We start from the raw sequence: 22600 nt of genomic DNA on the forward strand, positions 1-22600 counted from the left end.
CAACCATTATTGAACTTTTATAACTTATTGAATCACGAATTACAGGTATTTTTGTGCGTGCCAATTTACTTTTAGTAAGCCTTTAAGTGTCAATGATTCTGAGTTATCTAAGAAATTACGGTAAAATGTTTTCAAGTTAGAAATCAATGATTCCCTGTGAAATTTACTGTGGTTTCAATTAAAATGGAAATATATCTTGTAATTTCGGATGAGAATACACTAAATAAGGGAACGTGGGGTCATACGCTCATCCAAAATAAATGAATGGTTTTCACTACACTTGAATCGGAAATAAACATTATATTTCGCCGCGTTCGCCGAGAAAACGATTTTACAAAAAATCTTCTCCAAATAGGTAGGGGAATTTACGTATTCTCGGCAACCTAAGCAGCGACCTTCTTTCTATAGCCTTTTTCTCTAAGGAACGCACACATATGCAGTATTGGTTTGTCTACAATCTTTTGCTGCCAGCTGCTCTAATAATTTCAGTCGAAAGAATTGTCAAAAACTGTTTTGAAACGCTTTTACAAAGCTCCAATCTTCTCTAGTGAGAGCGAGTATTGTCGGCAACCAGTTTTTCTTCGGCAACCGTTCCATTTGAACTGCATGTAAATCTGCTGTTCTATTATCGGCAACTCGAAATCAGCTACAATTTGTAGTGCGTGTGTTGCATTTCAAGAAAACCTTGCTAGATTGCTTTTTCTCAGTGGTAAAAATATAGTCAAATTGAAGCTGAAAGCATAAAGAATCGTTTGCATGCATTCAGCGAAGTGTTTTCGTATGAAAATCCAGTGAAAATAGTGTTTCAATTTGTGTTGCCGAAAATAGTCTGTCATGCCGAAGCCGTCATTTCCCCTATGTATCGTTTTTATTTTTCGCTGGTTTATATGCGCCACAGAATAATCTGCGCCGCCTCGAAAGTGTTATGCTATTTGCCAGATGTTATGTAGGTTGCATGCATTTATGCGCTAGTGTAAATTATTGTTGAGGGAAGTATACATTTGGGACCTCCCTTATCTCGGTCGGTAAAGACGCAGCTACAAAGCAAGACCATGCTGGAGGTAGCTGAGTTCGATTCCCGCTCCGGTCTAGGAACTATGGACAATTTCTCTACTTCCCTAATATGCGATAAGCAATAAGCATGAAATGCGAAGAAGAAGATACATTTAGGTTGCATTTGGAACACTTTTATAAGGTTCCCACTATCTGTAACTCCTGTTTTACGTTAGTCATAGCTCCCACCAGCACATGGCGCATATTGCCCCTGCCTCAACTAAGAATTTTGTGACCAATTCCACGCCAAATCGGTCAGTCACCAAACTTGACTATCTTCGATCTGAATGATACTTGGCACATATTTTCAGTATGATAGACCAAGTATTTTCCGCAGGAGAGGAGACCCTTTTGACTCAAGGGTAATTTTTGAAAAGGGCCTATGTGTTTTTGCACACATACTTAAAAAAAATGTAGTTCGAAAACAGTTGGTTGTAGAAAAAAATTTACTAAGAAGGAGTTGTAGGAAACTAATAAGGCTTTATAAAAAAAATAAACACGGATTTTTTTTTTTGTTTTTTTACAAAAATAAAAATAAAAATAAACCTCAAAATTCAAATAACAAAAAAAAAACGTATTTTTGATTTTTTTTTATATTTTTTTAATAAAAACTTGAATAGAAAGCAAAAGTTTTGAAAACAACTCCAGGATGGACAAACTTTAAAAAAAAAGGTTTTTCTAAGAGCAACTTTTCAGGCATTTTTGGAACTTTCATTATTTTCGGCAAAATGTTCAGTTTGATGTCAGTATATGATTATAAAAATCATTTCAAATGATAGTGCTCATATCGATAAACTTCCTAAATGCAACCGTTTTCGAGATATTTCAAATTTACTTTCATCATAATCAATTTTTTGTAGAAAATATGCCCTTTTCATAAGTTATACGTGATTGTCCATCAAATATGATAAGTTTTGCAAGATATGCATGTACTTACCTTCAGCTTACCCTTGCACCAATAGACTATTGGAAGATTGGTTTTAAACTTATAAGATAAATAAGATAAATAAATGAAATACCCATGCGTTTTTATTTGCATTACTTTCGATCGTCTTTAATAATAATAATTTGTACATAAACCTTTTCGTTGAATATATTTTTATTTGATGAACTTTTGATTGGTATGTTTTTATATGTTATGAATTTTTAATTCTACCTGATTCTGAATAATAAATGTAAAAAGGAAGAATAGCAGCTTGTTGATTATTCCAGTAACTACTTTGGGCAGCATCTTGAAGAACAAATGAATAATTTTCGGAAAAATCACAAATTATGACAACTTCTCCATTTTTAAGAGTATTTTTTGTATTTCTCAAGAAACTAGACTGCTGAGTTTTAATATAATCATGGGATACCAGTTTTTCCAACTTTTCGCAAAAATAAGGAACAAATCCATCTACTGGTTTTACAAGTTTCTCTAAACTACATCGATCGTAAAAACATGCACATTGTAGTCGAAATACGTATCTGTCATGGATACCAAAATTAATTAAGTGGAATTAAATGGAAGATAACCTTTTTTTGCTGTTTTATTAAAGCATTCCGCTAACAACCCAATTTCATTACTTCATTATGATGGCTACCAAGCCTTTGGGATTTTCCTTATTAGAGTGTTGAATAGATTTTTCTCCTTTAGCTTACTTAAATCTTTGGTTTTAATTAGTTAGGTAGGTTCCGATTCAACACATTGTAGTTTCATTTATATACCTGTGATCTTGACTTTTATACCTAGGGGATGAGTACTTAAGGGGGTTAGATTTTGATAAGTTCTTTAGTGGGAATGACACTGATGAAGACTGCACATTGTAGTCGAAATACGTATCTGTCATGGATACCAACATTAATTAAGTGGAATTAAATGGAAGATAACCTTTTTTTGCTGTTTTATTAAAGCATTCCGCTAACAACCCAATTTCATTACTTCAATACATCGATCAGTTGAAACCCATTGTTCAAAACATATTTCAGACATACCCTGTTCCTCGAATTTTTCTGAAAAACTTTCTGAAAAAATCCAATGCTATTTTTACTAACTTCTTGAAATTTAATAAAAGCTTCTCGCAATGTACAAACTAAAAGTCGCTTTTGAATATGAATCTTCTTACCTTCCTTCTTCACGTAGGAAATAGTAATCGTTTAGTCCTGGCGTGGCTCTGCTTATCTGGTCGCTTTCGAAGAACTGCAATACCTCGTTTTTAATTTCGGGATCCAAACCGTGTCCTAACCTTTCGTTGGGGGTGGCCAATACTCCTTTCCCGTTTGCCAAGCATCGAGCTTGCAATACAATTTATTTATTTTTTTCAAATTCGTCCATTACCGTTTGCGATGACCAAGATTTCGGCAAAATCGTCAGAATCCTTATTTGATCGTCGCTCGATGAACCTGGATCAGCAAATCTTTCCTTCAGTTTTCCGATCATCTCATTGTGTTCCGCAGTTTTCAATTTAAGTTGCTCCAGGTCATCTTCTTCCGCTTGAAAACCAAAGATGCGTTTCTTAATCCCATTGGTAATGTCCATATACTTTCTCCGGGGATAGTTAACATTCTGGAATTTTTTTGTCGATATTGGCGATACGTTGATACCAGCTATGCCAGCTCAATATTATGCATCCTGGAAAATTGTTGCTCTCCACTATCTTGTGGATGAGCTGTTGTTATTGACGTAGTTGATGGCATTTCTTCGAGGCTATGTCGAGATGTAGATGGCTGCGGTCCATGACTGACGGTTGCACTTCTAGTTCCAGATTTTCAGCACATGGTTCGATTCTATTCAAATTCAAGCGACACGTATCACAGATTGATAGAGATGTATCCAAATTAAATTTCTACTCTAGGAACTTATGTTTTTCAATCAAATTTTCGGATAATTTACGAAGCATTGACGAACACCGTTTATAAGGAAACGGCTTGCAACACTTGACGTTCTTGAATTCCATATTCAAATTATACTTGTTCACTCAAAAAGATATTTTTAGTGATGTCTGTTTCATAAGGATGGTCATGCTTAAATACAAACGTAGGTACCATTTGGATATTAAGGTATAAATATTGTTTTGGTATTGAAGCTACTCTAACAGAGAAGCTCTTTTTTTCATGAAAAATACCATGGAAGACATTATAATGTCCCTAAAATAATGAGATGGATAGGTGCATCAATATTAACAACTTAAATAGGATGAAACTACGCCTGATAATGAAAATAAGTGCAACTTAACTTGTGTTGGTTTCTATATTTAAAATAATAGTGTTTTCATTTCCCCTGTAAATTCTAAACGGGATGTCTGATTGTTCAATCGTCAAAGACAAATTGAAGGTAAATATATGTGTATCTTGCTAAACTTATCAAGGCTGATGGACAATCACGTATAACTTATGAAAAGGGCATATTTTCTACAAAAAATAGATTATGATGAAAGTAAATTTGAAATATCTTGAAAACTGTTACATATAGGAAGTTTATCGATAAGAGCATTATCGTTTGAAATGATTTTTATAATTATATACTGACATCAAACTGAGCATTTTGCCGTAAATAATGAAAGTTTCAAAAATGCCTTAAAAGTTGCTCTTATAAAAACTTTTTTTATTTTATCCATCCTGGAGTTGTTTTCAAAACTTCTGCTTTCTATTCAAGTTTTTATTAAAAAAATATAAAAAAAAAATCAGAAATACTTTTTTTTTGTTATTTGAATTTTGAGGTTTATTTGAATTTTTTTTTTGTAAAAAAACGAAAAAAAAAAAATTCCGTGTATATTTTTTTTATAAAGCCTTATTAGTTTCCTACAACTCCTTCTAAGTAAATTTTTTTTCTACAACCAACTGTTTTCGAACTACATTTTTTTTTTTTGAAAGTATGTGTGCAAAAACACATAGGCCCTTTTCAAAAATTACCCTTGAGTCAAAAGGGTCTCCTCTCCTGCGGAAAATACTTGGTATATCATACTGAAAATATGTGCCAAGTATCATCCAGATCGAAGATGGTCGAGCACGATTTTAGGTTTTTTCAGCTCATTCTGGATGGAATCCCTCAGCAAGCTTCGTGATCGGTGTGAAAACAGATTTTTTTTCGATCACAAATTAGCGTTTTTAATGCACAAAGTTCTGGGTGGGGCAATATACACCTTGTGGTTTGGGAAGGTCCTTTGTCACATTTTTGTATGGACCTTAATTTTTTTATATGATTCGTTACAGTTTCCAATACCCCCCCCCCCTCCCCATAACAGTGTGACTTAATTAATGGACACAGGTAACTCCTAATCAGCCGTTCACGTTTAAATTGCTTTTATGAGCTACGTTAAACAGGATAGTGGAAACATTAGGCCGTTTGCAATGCAGTGTTTTTTATATGCGCTGTTTTTTTCACAAAAACAAACGCACCCTTCGCAATTAATCATGTTTTGTTGTTTTTGGCATCATCCACATCCAGAGGGCCAGTCACTTCGAATGTATGGGAATGGTAGGAAACCATTTGGAAATGCATGAAAATTTTCAGTTTTTATTCATTATCGTCTTTATGGGCAGTTTCAGATGCACAAAAATTGCACGAGTACATGACTATGGTGATAAGGTAAACACTCGTTTATTTGTTTCCTTCTGTGAAAGCATGTTTAGTCACAAATCGTGGATTTTCTGATATTCTCCATACTGCAAAAATGATTTTCCTACCACTGAAGGGGCGACATCTCTCGGATCTTCAGTGTAGCTACTACCGAAGACAACAAATCAAGAAGACTGGCAACTCTTCCATTTTCTCATACGAACGCTATGAGAAAGGTACAATCGCGTCATCTGCCGCTCAAAGGTAAATGCTTCGAACGAATTTGATAGCAAAGATTACATCCTCAGAAGAAGGGTTTGTGTATTTGCTTATTTTTCTATGCGTTGCTTCCACCTTCACTCAAGCGCAGCGCCACTGTATCTGTCGCTTGGATTCTGGCAAAGTTGCCAGTCTTCTTGATTTGTTGTCTTCGCTACTACTCAAATCATATAATTAATTGATGAATTTACGCAAAGGTAAAACTAGCCATGCGACACCTAGTTTTCAGATTTGCAACTACAAAACTGATGATCTACTAAAAATATTCCATACAATTTGACAGGTAGCAAAACGTCATTATCATTTTCTCATCATTTCCATCTGCTTCATTCATATTGTTTTCAATAATCAAACGTCATGATTACCTGGTTTTTTTTCAAAAAAGGTAAATATTTACGTTGTTTGTACCAAAGAATGCCGAGTTGCAGTTTCATTTTTCGAGCACTTCTATACATCAGATTTGCAACTGCTCGACAGCTCTGTTTTATTTCTGTGCGGGTTTGAACCACGAAACGAGCTGTGTTCCAAATTTCAGTGGTTGTATATGTGTGAGCTTCTTAATATTGACAGATAGTAGGTCAATGCCATGGAGAACAGGTTCGGCAATGTGAATTTGTCACCTCTTTCTTTCTCCCGCTGTTCTCATGTAACGTACAGGTTGACGTCACACTCATCGTTGCAAAAGAATGAAAGAGGCAAAAGATTTTCATCGCCGGACCTGTTATCCATGACATAAATGGTAGGCGACCAGCCGAAAACGTTTTACTTTCTTCTCAGGCGTCAAAAAGAAAGGTTAGGATGCGCGAAATTTTAAATGATTTTTGATTTTAGAAAAGTGAAACCGAGAGTGAAACTATATCTTATAGGTTTATCGGTTAGTAGCATTTTATTTATCGCTTAAACCAACATCGTTTGCTATACTTTTCGTGGATTACTTGATCGCCAACCCTCCTCCTAATCCTCGATCCCGGCTTTAATCAATTAGTGGCTTGGTAAATCCATCGACGCTTGATTTTTGGGTGTTAATATAGTTTACCATGACCGACCCATTATCGATTGCTTCATGGACAATGTCCAAGTGCTTGGTCCTCGGGTTGTAAGAATCATTCTTGGCAATGCAAGTAGCAGATTGATTGTCACACAAGATCTGGATAACATTCTCATCGAATATTTGCTTCAACTAATTTCTCTACCATAGTGCCTCCTGGATCGTCCTGGACAGCGTCATGTACTCCGTCTCGCAGGATGATAACCGTCGGCTTTCTTTACGTTCCAAGAAATCGCACCACCTTGAAGTTGAAGCATGAATACGTAGTCCGTCGTTGATCGCCGTGTGATGACATCTCCTCCCCAATCTGCATCGGTGTAGCTAACAATCTTTTCGTATCCTTGTTTACTGTAGCGGAGCCGATTGCCCATCGTGCCTTTCAGGTATAGGATAACCCTCTTCACCGCTTCTCAATGTTTCCGTCCCGGGTTGCTACTAAACTGGTTGACAGCATTGACAGCGTAGCAGATATTCGGACGCGTTGCCTGTGCAATGTACTGCATACATCCGACAGCTAAGGAAGGGAACATTTTTCATCTGCTCTTCTTCTTCCACATTCGGAGAGCTAGGTGTACTTACCTTACCAATCAGGCTAAGGCCTTGTTTTCATCAGCTGTCCGAAGAAGTCGTCTCCACTCTACTCGATCCATGGCCACAGTTCGCCAGCCTCGTAGTCTGCGAAGGGTCCGCAGGTCACCTTCTACTTGGTCGATCCACCTTGCCCGCTGCGCGCCTCTTCTTCTTGTTCCTGTTGGGTCGCTTTCTAGAACCATTTTCACTGGGTCATCGTGCGGCATTCTTACGACGTGCCCAGCCCACCGTAGTCGCCCAATTTTTGCAATGTGGATGATGGATGGTTCTCCCAGCAGCTGGTGCAATTCATGGTTCATTCGCCTCCTCCACGTTCCGTCATCCATCTGCACTCCACCGTAGATGGTACGCAACACCTTCCGTTCGAAAACACCAAGGGCATGTTGTTCCTCCACGAGCATAGTCCAGGTCTCGTGGGCGTAGAGGACCACCGGTCTAATCAGTGTCTTGTAGACAGTCAACTTCGTGCGGCGGCGAATTTTATTCGACCAGAGCGTCCTCCGGAGTCCAAAGTAGGCACGATTCCCTGCCATAATGCGTCTTTGAATTTCTCTGCTGGTATCATTTTCGGCGGTCACCAGTGAGCCCAAATACACGAACTCATCGACCACCTCGATTTCGTCACCGTCAATCTGAACTCGGGGTTTGAGGCTAACATTGTCTTCCCTAGAACCTCATCCTTTCATGTATTTTGTCTTTGATGCGTTGATGGCAAGTCCAATCCGTCTAGCTTCAACATCGTTGATGGACTTCCTGAATATCGTGCCATTCGTGTCTATCCCAGCTCTTCTGATCACACCTTCTAACGCGATGTTGAACAGCAGACACGAAAGTCCATCACCTTGCCGTAACCCCCTTCGAGATTCAAAGGGACTCGAGAGTGTCCCCGATACTCGAACAACGCACATCACTCGATCCATCGTTGCCTTGACCAATCGCGTCAGTTTGTCCGGAAATCCGTACTCGTGCATAATCTGCTATAGCTGATCTCGATCGATTGTGTCGTATGCGGATTTTAAATGATGTGTGGGCACGTTGTATTCGCGGCATTTCTGCAGAATCTGCCGAATCGCGAAAATTTGGTCCGTGGTAGCGCGGGCACCCATGAATCCCGCCTGGTATTGCCCCACGAACTCTCTTGCAAATGGTGACAGACGGTGGCATAGAATTTGGGAGAGTACCTTGTAGGCGGCGCACAGCAGTGTGATCGCGCGGTAGTTGCAGCAATCCAACTTGTCGCCCTTTTTGTAGATTGGGCATACGACACCTCCATCCACTCCTCCGGTAATATCACCTCCTCCCAAATCTTGGCAATTACCCAGTGCAGCGCTCTAGCCAGTGCTTCACCACTGTATTTTAATAGCTCACTTGGTAGTTGATCTACACCAGTTGCTTTGTTGTTCTTCAGCCGACCGATCTCCTCCTCAACTTCTTGAAGAACAGTGGCCGGTATCCTGTCGTCTTCTGCGCGTGCTCCAAGGTCTGTTGCCGTGTCACCTTCGTTTTCTGCTGCATCACCGTTGAGGTGCTCGTCATAGTACTGCTTCCACCTCTCAATCACCTTACACTCGTTCGTGAGAAGGTTGCCGTCCAAGTCCTTGCACATATCGGCTTGCGGCACGTAGCCTTTGGGCGAACTATTTAGCTTCTCATAGAACTTCCGTGTGTCGTTTACGCGGTACAGATTTTCCATCGTCTCACGATCTCGGTCTTCTTGCTGACGCTTCTTCCTTCGGAAAACTGAGTTTTGTCTGTTCCGCGCTTGTCTGTATCGCTCCACATTCAATCTCGTGCGGTGTTGCAGCATTCTCGCCCGTGCTGCATTCTTCTCCTCTACTAACAGTTTGCATTCGCCGTCAAACGAGTCATTTCTTCGGTCCGGGATTGCAGTACCTAGTGCCGCTGCAGCAGTACTACCTATGGCAGATCGGATATCCCTCCAGCCATCTTCAAGAGAAGCTGCGCCCAGCTGCTCTTCCGTGGGTAGTGCAACTTCCAGCTGCTGCACGTAGTCCTGGGCAGCTCCGGCGTTCCGTAGTTGCTCAATGTTGGGTCGCGGCGTTCGACTTCGACGTGTGTTATGCACCGTTGAGAGTTTTGAGCGTATTCATACTGCAACTAGGTAGTGGTCCGAATCGAGAAGAATTTCCCGTCGATTAGAACGTGATCGATTTGGTTTTCTGTGTGTTGGTCAGGTGATCTCCAGGTAGCTTTGTGGATATCCTTGCGGGGGAAAAAGGTACTTCGAACTACCATACCCCGAGAGGCTGCAAAGTTCACGCATCGTTGGGCGTTGTCGTTCGATACGGCATGCAGGCTGTTTGGCCCGATTGCCTCCCGTCCTACCTGTGCGTTCATGTCGCCGATGACGATTTTGACGTCCCGTTGCGAACAGCCGTCGTACACCTGATCCAACTGCGCATAGAACGCTTCTTTCTCGTCGTGGGGTCTCCCTTCGTGTGGGCAGTGCACGTTGATGATACTGTAGTTGAAGAAACGGCCCTTAATCCTCAACTTGCACATCCTAGCGTTGATCGGCTGCCAACCAATCACGCGTTGGCGCTTCTTACCCAACACTACAAAGCCGGTTCCCAGCTCGTTGGTGGTGCCACAGCTCTGGTAGAAAGTAGCTGCTCGATTCCCGATTTTCCATACCTTTTGTCCCGTCCAGCAAAGTTCCTGCAGTGCTACGACTTCGAAGTTGCATGGTTGAAGTTTGTCATAGATTAACCTATCGCAACCCGGGAAGCCGAGCGATTTGCAGTTCCATGTTCCGAGTTTCCAATCGTCGCGTAGGTCTGTGCCGATTGTTCCGATCTGTATTTCTTTCTTCAGTATTTGCAACTTTGTTTTTTTGACGTAGGACTACGTCTTTGATTTCTATATGGGGGTACACTTTGTGAAAACCGAAAATGGAACATGTAACAAATTAAGAAAGATTTTGAACGTTAATAACTCAGCCGCCCCTTTTCCAATTTCAATAATTTTATCACCAATCGATCAGAAATATGGCTACGCATCGATAACAATGATTCCGTGGCGGTGTCTGACGTATCTCCGGTCTGATTTACGAGGTGTGCTGAAGATGTTCCTGAAAAATGAAATCCGTGATACTGTCACTTACACTAAACACGCCAAGCGTAAGTGGCCATAGATGTCCTCTACGTTTTGAAGTGACAGAGACGCACTCTGTTTGGTTTCGGAGGTTAAATCATCACCAACTTTGGCAACAAAACGGCTCTTTTCAAGGCCACCAAGCTTATTATAGTAAAGAGTAGGAATAGAATTCATCTGCCTGTTTGTCCATATTCAGAACCAAACGCCTCCAACGACCACACAAAATGCTCATGTAATCAAACTGGAAGCAGGGGTACAAATTATTTTGATGAACCTTGATCAACTTTGAACCGCCACGGCCGGATATTTTCGATGGAAGAAGCAACAATCTAGCATCTAATTCGACGAAGACGGCAAGAAACATTTGTGAAGCCGAGTTATTTACGAAAGAGAGTGTCGATGAAGAGAATCGATCAATGTAGATAGGACCTATTGAAAAGTGACGCGAGATTTGTTTTCAGTGGCAGCTCCCACATCTGGACCCTACCAATCGACCCATCAACTCAACCGGGGACCAACGGCTTTACTTCCCGAAGGAAGACGTGATCAGAGATGTTATGCCTTGGAACATGCCGGTGGCGCCATCAGGGCCATCAAGTTTACATCAGTAAAGAGTTGGAATAGAATTTATCTGTGCTTGTTTGTCCCATATTCAGAACCACAAGCCCCCAACGACCACACAAAATGCCCTCCAGAGTTGTAATCTTGTAACCAAACTTGGAAGCAGGGGTGCAAGTGATTTTGTATGATTCTCTTAATCAACTTTCTCTTTGAAAAAAATTACTACAAATTTGGTACGCCTACAATTCAAAAACGGAAAGAGTTGAGATAATAGATAATTGATCAATTAAAAGAACTAAATGCTCTTCACATTTATTCCGTCCACTAGCGGTCCTACGTCAAGCTTCCGTTCGTGCCCCTAGGCACAGACCCTACTACTTTTTTTTTCCAGGGCGGCTTGTTGGGCCTGCCCCAACCCCCTGTCTCGCCGGGGGACCATCGTGCACAGCTCTGTTTAGAGTCCCACGCTGGCACTAGGACGGTGATCAGCCGCTCCTAACATGACAAACATACGCCGTTTTGAGCCGCACCTCCATGATGAACAGACGCTCAGGTTTGGTGAAGCATTTCCTCTATCACCGTACTATGGTTACCGCGCCAGTGTTCGCGTCGCACCTCTTCACTTTGCTATTGCCGGACTGGCAACAATGCCCAGGCTACGCCACCCAGCTGTGTCCATGTTTCAGCTGGTAGTCTTTTGTTATCATATGACTCGAGGAGGCGTGAAGTAGGAACTTGTGAGGACCAGGGCTAGGTATTCCGCTCCTTCCAGGTTGTCAACTCACCATTTTGTAGCCCAGATGTACATGCATCTACAAAAACGGAAGTGATGTCAGTGCAATATTGTAACGGTTTTATGTTTTATTCTAAAATTCTTACCTTCCATCTCGTACAGCACAACCTCCACCTCGCTTAAGTCGATAAACTCCTGCAAGATTAACTGGTCTAAACTAAATTCTTCCATTTTAAAATAATCTTTCTACTTTTGAATTTCACACGCAAATGCTGAAGCTCGTGTTTAATTCACCTACGGAAACGATTTAGGCAAACTTTGCACACGCACACATATATAGACAGGAAAACCAAACATCTTTTAAAACTGCGCGTTGCGTTGACCATGTTGCAGTTTCATTTTTGACAGTTTCAAATTTTAGAACTGTCGAGTAGTTAGCAATAATTTTTAAAACTCAGCATTGCGAAAGGCCTTAGAAGTGTTCTAAATGCATCCTAAATTTATACTTCCCGCAATACGACGTATGAATAACGCATTGATGTATGCAACCTACATAACATCGAGCAAAAAGCATAACACTTACGAGGCGGCGCATATTACCCCTGCCAGTGGCGCAATAAACCAGCAAAAAATTAAAAAGCTATTGACGTAGGACTACGTCTTTGATTTCTATATGGGGGTACACTTTGTGAAAACCGAAAATGGAACATGTAACAAATTAAGAAAGATTTTGAACGTTAATAACTCAGCTGCGCCTGGTCCAATTTCAATAATTTTATCACCAATCGATCAGTAATAAGACTACGCATCGATAACAATGCTTCCGAATGTTGATTTTAAACAAGAAACTATTGAAAAACTAGTAAATATCCAGCATTTTCCAAAAGCGTCGAATTAACTAACAAATCCACCAATTACCTACATGCATATGCTGCTTCCCCAGCACAGTCCTCAGAGAGTAGTAAGTAGATGAAACAAGTCAAAGTGGCATTCGCCTCCGATCCTCGGGCGCGTGCGAATAGGGAGGATGAAATTGCGTAATATTTTGCACACTCATTGCCATATTCAGAACCAAACGCAAATTCTTCGAGATAACCACCATCCGTCGTCTGGCTCGCCGTGGCGGTGTCTGACGTATCTCCGGTCTGATTTACGAGGTGTGCTGAAGGTGTTCCTGAAAAATGAGATCCGTGATGCTGTCACCTACACTAAACACGCCAAGCGTAAGCGGCCATGGATGTCATCTACGTTTTAAAGTGACAGAGACGCACTCTGTTTGGTTTCGGAGGTTTAATCATCACCAACTTTGGCAACAAAACGGCTCTTTTCAGGGCCACCAAGCTTATTACAGTAAAGAGTAGGAATAGAATTTATCTGCTTGTTTGTCCATATTCAGAACCAACGACCACACAAAATGCTCATGTAATCAAGCTGGAAGCAGGGGTACAAATTATTTTGATCAACTTTGATCAACTTTGAATTGCCACGGCCGGATATTTTCGATGGAAGAAGCAACAATCTAGCATCTAATTCGACGAAGACGGCAGGAAAAATTTGTGAAAACAAAAGAGAGTGTCGATGAAGAAAATCGATCAATGTAGATAGGACCTATTGAAAAGTGACGCGAGATTTGTTTTCCGTATACTGAGCTCCAATGCTACCGACGCCAGGGAGGCCCACACCTGGACCCTACCAATCGACCCATCAACTCAACCGGGGACCAACGGCTTTACTTCCCGAAGGAAAGTACTGCACTTTTGGCGATTATGAGTGAACTAAACTCAAATTTGGGGGGTTCTCATTCGCCGTGTACGCAGAAGGAAAAGAGCCAGTGTCGCTACTTGATAGCAAACTACGCATAATGGGAGGAGTCTTTTTAGCTTTTATACCACTTGGTTGCACATAATTCTGCTCTAACCTGAAAAGATATAAAAGAGCGCTGCTGTATGGCATTAGCTCATTTTCGCTTCGGACGGCGTGGTGAACAGCAAAGTTCTTCGAGATAACCTCCATCGGTCGTCTGGCTTGCCGTGGTGGTGTCAAACGTATCTCCGGTCTGATCTACGAGGTGTGCTGAAAATGTTCCTGGAAAATGAGGTCCGTGATGCTGTCACCTACACTAAACACGCCAAGCGTAAGTGGCCATGGATGTCCTCTTCAATAAAACGGCCCTTTTCAGGGCCATTAAGCTTACATCAGTAAAAAGTTGGAATAGAATTTATCTGTGCTTGTTTGTTCATATTCAGAACCACAAGCCCCCAACGACCACACAAAATGCTCTCCAGAGTTGTAATCTTGTATTGATTGATTCTCTTAATCAACTTTCTATTTGAAAAAAATACTACAAACTTGGTACGCCTACAATTCAAAAACGGAAAGAGTTGAGGTAATAGATAATTGATCAATTAGAAGAACTAAATGCTCTTCACATTTATTCCGTCCACTAGCGGTCCTACGTCATGCTTCCGTTCGTGCCCCTAGGCACAGACCCTTCTACTTTTTTGAGAAGATTTTTTTGTAAAATCATTTCTTCGGTGATGAATGCATATTTTCACGTGATTTCTCCGGTAACATCAAGAAGATTATTCAGACTAATTAATGCGCTGGAATACAATGCATGGTTTTGATTAAAATGTACTGAAAATCAGTCTCCTTAGAGATCGCGTATTACCCCACACGGAATTAAAAAGGTTGAAAATGACAAGTCTATGAGGCCGCCTATAAAGTGTTGATGACGTAGAAACTTACAGAAAATAAACCAAGAAACAAAACTAACTGCTTACCTGGTATGCAATTGTAACCATTTGTTTACGAAACTGCTTTCGTTCTCAATTGCGCAGCAAAAAAATAATTTTAATATCACATCAAAGTGGATGGATTTCTATCGTGTTGAAAATATGGTGTAATATTACTTGCCAAAAAGCAAAAAAAATATCTTTAAAACAGTGCATGAACTGACATTACGCTGCTTTTACTGTATTTGTTTATTTTTGTGGCCATAAAAATTACATGAGATTTTCGACATGATTGAAGAGCATCCCCTTGGATGTAATAATAAAATTTAATTTTTGCTGTGTGGTGAAACTTCTATTCGTATAATTCCTAGAAGGGCAATACTGTAACGTAAACCGTTTGTGAAAGGTTCCAGACATCACGGCCTTCGTAAAATTGTAGGGCTTCCAGCGAAATTCAAATCTTACTGCTGCGAACATCTTCACTCGATCTACTGCCACGATAAGCTCCATTCACAGACGCATCCAATGCACCTCGATGCTGGGAGTCTTTGAAACCGCCACAATATCTTAGCCGCGAATCACCATTGGGGCAATTTATTTGTTGACTGTTTTTATTCCATTAACGACTGCTTCTACTTCTGGCGAGGCTTCTGGCCGATGCGATGATATACGACAGCCACACTATTAATTAAGTTAGTCGTTTGGAGTAAAATTAACCACATACTAATGCAGAATCCACCTCTTGTAATTTATAGACAGAAATATTGCGCAATGCTTATGTGGAGTCTCATAGCCTAGTCGGTATTACCAAGTCGGAGGTGGAGGGTTCAATTCTCCCGATCCGATCGAGGTAATCTTTCGAGTTGGTAATTTTGTCGACTTCCCTGGGCATAGAGTATCATTGTGCTTGCCACACAATATACAAATTCATGCATTGTTATTGGCATCGAAAGTTCTCAACTAATAACTGTGGAAGTACATTTAGATAACTAAGCTGAGAGCACGCAACAAGCTGATATGCACTAAACAATAAGCTTGAAATGCGAGTAATAAGACGAAATTATGTTTCTAATCGCACCTAAATAAGAGAAATGGGTGTAAAATGTCCATAGCGGGCAAACTTCGGCCCCCTTACAGTGGTGGTCTTTAAATTAGCACAATAGGCCGATTTTCATACAAACTAGCCAATTTTGGCATCTTGCAACTATTGAGCTGAAATTTTGACACAGTACTACAAACAGGCTGAATTTTGCGTGCACGTAATATCAAATTATAGGAAGCGCTTGCCGGAAGTTTTTACCCATTTCGTAACTTTCTTAAACACGCCGTCGTTTATTGGCAATATGGTGGAAAATTTTAAAACTATAACACTTCGGAAATTTCGCATTTTAAATGTGCTAATTAGTGGGCCATTTTCAACCAGCCCGTCAATTTCCGGCAAGCGCTTCCAATAATTTGATATTACGTACACGCAAAATTCAGCCTATTTGTAGTTCTGTGTCAAAATTTCAGCTCAATTGATCATAACAAAAAATAGCTGCTACATGCCACACTAGGCTAGTTTGTATGAAAATCGGCCTATTGTGCTATTTCAAAGGCCATCACTGTATATCTCATCCGCTAGTTGATCAGATGGCGATACATTGCTGGCATACAATGCACTTTAAACATACTATGTGCATGGAAGCAAAAATCTGTTTATGATAAAAATATTAGCTATTTTCAACAATAATATTTTTGACGTAGGACTACGTCTGTGATTTCTATATGAGGGTAAACTTTGTGAAAACCGAAAATAGAACATGTAACAATATTATGAAAGATTTTGAACGTTAGTACCAATTTCAATAATTTTATCTCCAATCGATCAGAAATATTTCTACGCATTTGTTAAATTTAAGACTTTATCATATTTTTTAAAGGTCACTGTTGAAAATTGCACGAATGTGCAACTGTTGCTATGATAATTAAAATTATCACCGATTGTCTGCGAAAAGCGATTTCACTAACACATATTTCAAGGTTGAATTCCATCCGGTCTTACCAAATGGTGTCTATTCAATCACCCGATGGTGGGTGAGTGGTGGCGTTGGCGTTCTCCAGTACACAACGAAAGGCTCCCCTCAAGCAGCTAGCTATCAAGGGTGGCCTCAACCGCTGATCGGATTCAGTTCCAATCACCGTGTGTGGTGGTGTCCGGTCGTCGGCATCATCATCAGCAGCAGCAGCAGTGCGTTCGGCGCGTGGCATTGAACATTGTTCTGCAGTACACAACGAAAGGCTGCTAGCAAGCAGCGAGCTGCAGCCCACATTGGCATCCACAGAAGGAGGAAGAAGCCGCACCGCTATTGAGTCGCTGTGGGCCATCTATGCCCAAGCGCGTCATACTAAAGAGTCTAAACGCAGAGAACCCCTTCTCAAATTCCTATTCCTACACAATACACAAGCTCCTGCTGTAGTTAACAATTAAGATTTATTATATAAGACCGCGTAGTTCGACGTCACCATTGCGTACAACCCCATAGGACTGTCCCTTGTAATTTTTTATTATAAGTGGGGCATAATGCGCTAGGTGAATTGTAGTGTGGAAAGCATAACCATCAGGCGTGAACGATTGAACATTCAATACATTCAGGCCTTCAATTCCACACTTTGTATAGCCCAGGTTGGGTTTCAACCCCTGGCTCCACACCATGAACACAGGGGGGAAGGCTTAACCTAATCTAGGAGGAACAATCGTTCTCTAGGTCCGACTGTCTTTTTTAAAAAGCTAACGGCGCTTCAACAGGTGATAAGTGATAACTGGCTTTGTGGAAATGTACCCGTGGCTGAATGGTCCCGGCATGACGTTCAGTTAATAAAACGGAGTGGCGGTTGAGATCGCATACATAACTGAGATGTCGGCAGCTGTCAGCCCTGTGTGTCTTAGGCTGATACGTCCTGTGTTAATGGCCTCGACCGCTGCAGTGATCTGGGCCACAACTGGCACATCGCCGGCTTCGGCAATGTTACAAGTTGTTATAGCATTGGCAGGAGGCACTCCGACCCCTCTTGCCGTGGCGTTTTGCTCCAAAAACGTACTGTAATCGACCAGTATTCACAAAATCGTGAATACCGAAATCAGGCTGCAGCTGTCGTGACCGTCATTTAACAGGTGAACTGTTGCGTTCGCGAAAGCATTGCTCATGTGGACCTCACCTCTCAAGGTGGCCGACACAGCACGGTTGTCTGCACGGTATTCAGAGAGGTACAGTTTCGCTGCGGTAAATCCCAGTCGATGACCGTAACAATAGGGACCGATCCTGGGGTATATTTTCGGGGGTACCTCACCGTCACCCTGCTCTGAGGGCAGGGCTACAAATCCGCTGATAACAACTTCATTGTTGACGATCGTATACCTATTCTGCCTACTCAACATGTTGTTGTAGGCCTGACGAATTATATCTTGGGAATAATCCGCCACCCCTACTGGGCGAATCGGTTCGACGTCAACTGCTATGACACTAGCATTTCCAAACTTGCCCCCCGGCCTGAAGTATTCAATAGACCCATCCGCCGTTGGAGTGGGTGCATACATTGGGGCTGGCTCAATCACGTCCAGCCTTGGTCTACTAGGACGACGAGTTCCTGTCTCTCTGACTCGTCGGATATCATTTATTTCCGCTCCGACCCTTAGGCGTCGGGGCGCTCTAGGTTCATCTTCGGCTTCTGGAACCGGCTCAGGTTCGGGAGCAGGTGCAGGAGCGGGGACTGGTGCTGGCTCAGGTACATCCCATAAAGATACGTCGCCTAAAGCGGCGCCGCGTGCAATCTGGTAAAATGTCCAATTATCGGCATCACCCGGGTCAAGACCTTTTGCTAACAACTTCCCTGGAAGGAAGTCGACCTTGGCCTTTTCTGATGGGAGTAGTACTCTACCTAGCCCAGATGAGCCTGGAAGTGGTTCGGCTTGTGGCGGTGGTGGGTACGGTTGGTTTAGATTTGGTCTTAATTAGCCGAGATCCATGTTGGCGACATGTGGTTGAGCCGGGGATTCCTGTGCCCTCCGGGACCCCCGTAATTATGGGAGTGGAATCCTCACTTTCAGGGTGGTCTTCCAGAGAAACATATGATATGTTAATCACAGGGACCAGCTCCGACGAATGTTGGACAAGAGTGTCTTCATCAGTTATCGGAGTTACATGACGGTTGCCACATTACCCAATCCTCACAAGGCATCGGCATCAACCACGCCGCCTTGTGGTGTAGTGTCTTGGTGACCTACCTCCATAATGGTGGTTAGGTTCGGGATTTTTGTTACCGTCAAACGGCTCGGTGGGTGGCGTGTACTGTCTCTTGAAGTGCGATCTGTGGCCTGGCGATTTTGGAGTCAGCGTCGTTTTCGCCAACTCAACCGCTCTTCGCCTCCTCATCTGTTTATTCATTTTGTCTAACACAGCTGCCAGGAGTAGGCGCCCTCCTGTCTGTGTGAGATTTTCTCAATTCACTAAGTTCTTAATTTTCCAATTTCACTCGAAAACCAATTCAATACTTGTCTTTCGCTTAAAATCACTCGAATCTCTCAAAACTATTTTGGTCAATATTCCTTAAAGGTTCAAATAGGCTACTCTTGACTAACAAGAGCAGGACCGTTCACCCATACCATTGTTGTTAAACAATGGGCCGTTGCGGTCTCGTGGCGTTTACAACGTTAAAAGAATCGGGCCGCTTTTGATCATCTTGCTGACTTAGCCCATCTCGCTATTGACTGCGGACGGATTTGGCCACCCCCAATCATCTAGGGGGCGATATGAGTCTCTTCAAACTTCACATAGACAGCTAAGGCTATGTGGTAATAGAAGTTATACTTCAAGGCCAGCAGCTCAAATTTTTATTGTATGATTTCTCTACTATGTCCCTCCTTCCAGTGGGGGAAGATCAACTTTAAAAACTACAAGGGACAGCCCTATGGGGGTGTACGCAATGGTGACGTAGGACTACGTGGTCTTATATAATAAATCTTATTTGTTAACTGCAGCAACTGGAGCTTGTGTTTTCTGTAGAAATAGGAATTTGAGCGGGGTTCTCTCTGTTTATACTGTTAAGTATGAGTGCGGCTTCTTCCTCCTTCTATGGATGGTCATATGGGCTGCAGCTCGCTGCTTGCAGGCAGCCTTCCGTTGTGTACTGGAGAACATCACTACTCACCACACGGTGATCGAATATCACATCGTTTGGTGAGACCGGATGAGATTCAACTTTGGAATCTGTGTTAGGGAAATCGCTTTTCGCAGTCAATCGGTAATAATTTTAGTTATCATAGGAATAGTTGTACATTCGTGCAATTTTCAAAAGTGACATTTTGAAAAATAATAAAGTCATAAATTTAACAGATGCGTAGACATATTTACTATCGATTGGTGATACAATTATGAAATTGGTCCAGGGGCAGCTGAGTTATTAACGTTATAAATCTTTCAAAATTTCGTTACATGCTCCACTTTTGGTTTTCACAAAGTGTAGAAATCACAGACGTAGTCCTTCGTCAAAATTTGACAGCTGTAAACACGGTTGCAAAGAACAACTGGCTGCTCAGGGCAAAGCCCTTAACAACCAGCCGAATTTCGCTGTCGTTGCCGACATAAGTTCAACTCCCACTCTCAGCCCGAACTGGAGTGGGTGCTGGGTCCTCTGGGACTACCAACCAGTGCAATGAGAACTCGTTACCAACGGGGCGCGGCTCTATACAGATACCACGGTGACCCGATGGCGGGTAGCCATGAAAAGAGGCCAAGGCCCCGTTTTCATCTATTCAAAGTGTTTTTATCTTACTTCACACGCAAAGTTTACGATTTTCAAAGTTCAAGACCAACAATTGAAAAGGCCTCAATTCCATTTTGTAAACAAACCTTGAAAGGCCATTTTCTCCCGAAACAAAACCTACATTCGCAAACGTAAAGCACAATCTTGTAGAGGAGAATTTCGCCCACATGTTTAGTGGACCTTACACGATAGCTTTTCTTGACAATAATTGTATTGTCAATACATTCTATATTGACGTCAATACATTTAATATTGACGTCAATACATCGGTATTGACAATATTTATGTTCAAAGTGTTTTTATGTTACTTCATACGCGAAAGTTAACGATTTTCAGAGTTGGTTGGAAATGCTAACATGAAGCTTTAGTGTGATGATTTATTAGCTAGAGAATGATCTTTAGAAGAGGGTAGGTGGATAGTTCCGTTAGAGTACGGCAGTATGAAAATTGAATAGAAGTTGAAAATGAGCGAAGGGCCATTAATGCGACAGTTTTTAAAGATAGACGCACATTTTTGCCTAACCCGTACGATGTACGCGGAGACTTGAAGTATGTCTCCAAGTCTACAGGAAAAAGTTGGAAGGGTTGTATACTAGATACGACCGCAGGGTTGGCGTTGGATAACGTCTGTTATGCGTTGTACTTAATTGTGTATATTATATTTTAGGAATATCCCTTAATAAGGTTGTGGTTTTGGAATGATGGTTATGCCGAGCATGGGTACCGGATGGCGATGGCGATTTTGATGAGCGGTTTGCATGCCGGGCGCTTTGCTTCAACCACGAGTGCGGTGAACTCCGGGTAAATATTATTACCAATCAGTAGAACAGCGCTAGGTGGTATGATGAGCCGGGAAATCCACTCGTGATGTCGAGAGGGTAGATGGTTGTTTTGGAGGTTGTGATGAGGACGATTTTGGAACGGAACGGGTTGTGCTCGATGATGCATCGTTCTTCTTCACACAGTCTGTGAAGACGAGTTCGATTCTGAAATAAGTTTTGTAGAAATTCAATAAAAATGGAATCTATGGCTCTGCGAAGATTCAACTTTCGATATTCAAGTGTCGGGAAGGCATTAGAAAATTAATCGTTAAACTCTTTCTTGATAATGTTGTGGCCCTGAAAAGGGCCATTTTTCCAACGCGCTCGGCGTAGTTGCCCTTGCGGAGCAGACGGTGAATACGACCGACTGAGAACTGCAGCAGCTGGGCATTCCATGACGGCGGCCCAGTATACCGGAGCACTGGCACCAACGCACTCGGCGTAGTTGCCCTTTCGCCCCCAGGCTCTGCTGCCGCTGCTCTGCTGCCGCTGCTCTGCTGCTGGGTCGACGATCGGATCGACAATGATGGAACGGGCGACCTTGTTGGATACTTATATAGTAGAACAGAAAATATCAGAGGTGTCAGATACTCGCATCTGATGTCTCGGTTGGAGAAAGTATAAGAATATAAAAAAATCAATCGATTTTCACCATCTTTAGACAATGGTTTACTTTTAACTATTTTTCAATAGTTTACAGAATGAAATCAATAGTTTTGAAACATTCAGCAAATTGCTAGAAATATTTCCAATCGATTGATGCCATTATCTCGTAAATCTATCGAGAGACGGTTGAGTTATTATCGTTCAAAATCTTTTAATTTTTCGTAACGCATCCAAAATGACTGTTTTCAATTTTGTACCCCCGTATGTTGCCGAAAGACGTTATCCAACGTCAAAAATGTGCGTCCCTCTTTTTGCTCATAAACTGACTGCGGCTGTGGAATAGTTCTAGCGACGTTTTCATCACTATCTAAAGCCCACGTTGCGAGAGCATTTCCAGTCGATGGTGTGTTATAATGCAGGTTTGCGTTGGCTAGAAACCCGTTGGTAATCCTTCGATCATTTATGCAACTGCTCTGTGGCCGCCAGTTTCTGGCAGTCAAACGGGGCGAAAGGTTTTTCCGTTGGCCTGCCTTGAGATTCCTGGCGGGGTAGTTTCATTCCGTTCCATAGTGGTTGGGTAAGGGAATCAAACTACGTGAAGGCCACTAGGAGCACGTTGGCTGTCTCGAACGGATGATCTGGTAGAGTACCAACATCCACCGACAACCTCCTCTGCGCAGGTATGTTTCAATCATGGTACATGCGACTGTAAAATTT

Source organism: Ochlerotatus camptorhynchus, unplaced genomic scaffold (assembly GCF_037179485.1).
Source record: "Ochlerotatus camptorhynchus isolate MF236.1 unplaced genomic scaffold, CSIRO-AGI_Acam_v1.1 ptg000404l, whole genome shotgun sequence".
In the NCBI taxonomy this organism is placed as follows: Eukaryota; Metazoa; Arthropoda; class Insecta; order Diptera; family Culicidae; genus Ochlerotatus; species Ochlerotatus camptorhynchus.